Below are 3345 nucleotides of genomic sequence, written 5' to 3'. Positions count from 1 at the left end.
TATATATATATATATATATATATATATATGTTTTATATAGGTGTTGGACGGGGGTGCATGTACTGCTCGGACAAAGATATTTCAAGTTTTAAGACTCCAGGAGATGTATTGTGTTGTCTTACTTTTCAGTTGGATTATGGATAGCCAGATTGTTAGGGCTCTGGAGCCTGACCAGGGAAAAGAGTTGGAGGGTTTCCCTGGTCCATATATATATATATATATATATATATATATATATATATATACACAGCATCTTACTACAACCTGATCACTTTACATGGTTTTCATTCAGTGAAACTCTCTGATTGGATTCTGATTGGTGTAGACCAAACAGAACTACATCTCCTCTGAGAGAAAGCAGCTCTTTTAGCCTTCTGCTAGATTCTTTGCTCTAGAGCATGCAAAGCTATGGTTGCTGCAAGCATCAAAAGACAGATAACCTGCTTAACATTTATTTATTTATTTATTAGATTCCATAGACTTCAGAGATAATTCCTGCAACATCTAGAGTTCTGAATGTCCCCAGAATGAACAAATGCATACACAATGGATCATGAACAAATCCTGACCATATCATTGGGCAGCTTATTTATATAGTGATTTGTATATTTAGAAGGAAGTCATTGGTTTAAAACAGATCAGAAATGGCTGTCTTCACGCCTTCTCAAATGCTTTAAAAACTCCACTTCGAAAAATAAAAAAGAATCGGATATTAGTTTAGGTTTTTAGATTGCTACAAAAATTAACTATTATTTAAAAAATGTGATATAACCAACCCTTATGAATGCTTTTACACTTTCCCAAATATAAACTGATTGTACGTGCTCAAAAAACATTTTTTTTACCAGACTCTAGGCCATTGTTAAAAAATAAATCCCTGTTATTTAAAGATTAATGCAATGCATGCATGTACTAAGATTTGGAACAAAAACTCACTGGGGAGTTCCTGTCACACACACGACATTTATTTTGTCGATGTGGTGGTATGCTATGTCCCTTTGTACACATAAAAGGCTTAGCTTACCTTCAGACTCCTGCAAGCATTACTGGAAAGATACTGAATTGTCAGCAGATCTCCATGCATGCAAAGAGCCCAGTACAAAGCTTTCATTATACTGCACTGTTGGCATTTAAGGTTGACACTGTAGCGCCTCTATAATGAGCTAGTTAAAATGTGCACCTTGAGTGCATTTACTTTATATTTAATCTGAAATTGAGGCTTGCGTTGGCCACTCTATAATGGTCAGAGGAGATTACTGTCTTAGTGGGAGATGTGCTGGACACGTCTGCTGGCATTAAGATTCACAAGCGTTATGGAAAATGAAGGCTGCTCATGGGTGTTTTTTCTACGAGCAGTCTCTGCAGATGGTGTTCATGATTCCCATCGCTTTAATGTGGAGCAGATGAGCTCTGAAAGTGCTTTAAGAAACATTAATAAATTAAGATGCTGAGATGAGGTTTGCAGTACTCAGGCTCAATATTTTTTTCTGCTCTGTCCAAACTGTTTTGCTTTTTTTACCATTACAGTTACCATTATTTTGCAATAATTTGGCTTATGTGCATATTATGTAATGTATTATTAAACGGCCATTAGCTTGACTGGACAAATAAAAGTGGTGAGGATGACACTCATATTTACCTTTAAAGAGTGGTAGTGAAATAAAAGAAAAATTGGGCAAAGGAGTGAATATTGATTTCAAATATCCAGTCATATGATTGGGTACCCACAGTGATCTAGTATTTTTCACAATATTGGGTATAAATATTCATACAAATAAGCAGTACGGTTGGCTCGAAGGCTATCATGCTTGCAGCGCTGGTTCCCAGGTTCGAATCTCAGCCAGGACACAATCTTCAAGCAGTTTGTATGTTCTCTCAGTGTTTGTGTGGGTTTCCTCCCTCATGTCAAAAACTTGCAGTTAGGTTAATTGGCTTCCCCCCAAAAATGGCCCTGGACTGTGTTAATGACATACGGTAGGGACATTAAATTGTGACCCCCTCTGAGGGACAGTTAGTAATATGACTGTGGACTTTTCAAAGCACTGTGTATTATGTTTTTGCTATATAAATACAAAAAATAAAGTAAAAAAAGAAAAATATATGACGTCCTAATATCTTTAGTCTGCTTCCCCATGTGGGACTAAAGTTTCCAATTGGGAGATAGATATTCACAAACGTTTCAAATTTGAGTTACATAGAAAATCAAGGCAGTACATTTTATGCCATAGTTGGACTAAAGAATGGTATTCACGCCATTATAAAATACAATAATCTATAGGTATCTATATTTGTGAAACTATAAAGTGACAGTTTAATTTTATACATAAAATGGAGATAATCATAATCAATGTTCTTCACAACAACCTAAATAAAACTAGAGATTAATACTGTCATGTACTAATCTCAAGCACAACAATTAAATTATTCATTTTACAGTAATTTGATTGGCATATCTTAATTGACTTCTTGGTCACCTGGTCCACATAGCTCCCAACTGTCTATCATTCATCATCATTCATCACTCATCATTCACTCATAAATATTTGTAATCCTAAAGATGCCTGGCATCAGATTCATGTTCATGCAACTTTTTCATGTTTTGGGCACACATGCCAGGTAAGTAACCTATAAATCAAAGCTCATGGAGCTCACAGCAAACCTCCCCAGCTTTTCTTTTCAGAAGGACAGAGCCAACTTTGTTCACTTGTTCTGGTGAGAATGCCTGCAATTTATGGGGTTATTTATAAATGTTTTCACCCAAGACTCTGTTTTTATCTAAAATGTACACGTTGTCTACATTAAACTACATTGTCTACATTAAATTCAATAAGAAAATGTGAATGAACTCTTACATTTTTTACATTTTCCAATTGAAATGATAAATAGACACCTATATCTATTTAAGTCTCATATTCCTCTTCTACAAAATGTGTAAGCCAATCTTTCAAAAACATTAAAAAATTCACAATGTTAGCAATGCAGTTAAGTCAAACATCAGGAAATCAAACAATAAATGTAATAGGTAAATATTGTGATAGTGGTAATTTGTTGGGTTGAAAGGGGCAAATTCTCATAATTTGTTACTTTAAAAATATATAAAAATATATTTTTGGTAAAAATTTAAAAATTGTACATGAGATAATAGAAAAAGAAAAGAGATGTATATTTAGCAAAAACCTCAATTAGATAATAGGAAATATTTACATCTATTTTTTAGGACACTGATTCATTTTTCAGCCACAACTGTCTGATTTTTCGCTACATTCTTCTGTGGTGTTTAGAGACATTTGGAGCCATTTATTTGCGCTGTGACTTTTTTCCACCTGCCCATAAAATGTTATGTCC

Source organism: Pyxicephalus adspersus, chromosome 7 (genome assembly GCF_032062135.1).
Source record: "Pyxicephalus adspersus chromosome 7, UCB_Pads_2.0, whole genome shotgun sequence".
In the NCBI taxonomy this organism is placed as follows: domain Eukaryota; kingdom Metazoa; phylum Chordata; class Amphibia; order Anura; family Pyxicephalidae; genus Pyxicephalus; species Pyxicephalus adspersus.
This window is presented reverse-complemented; position numbering follows the sequence as displayed.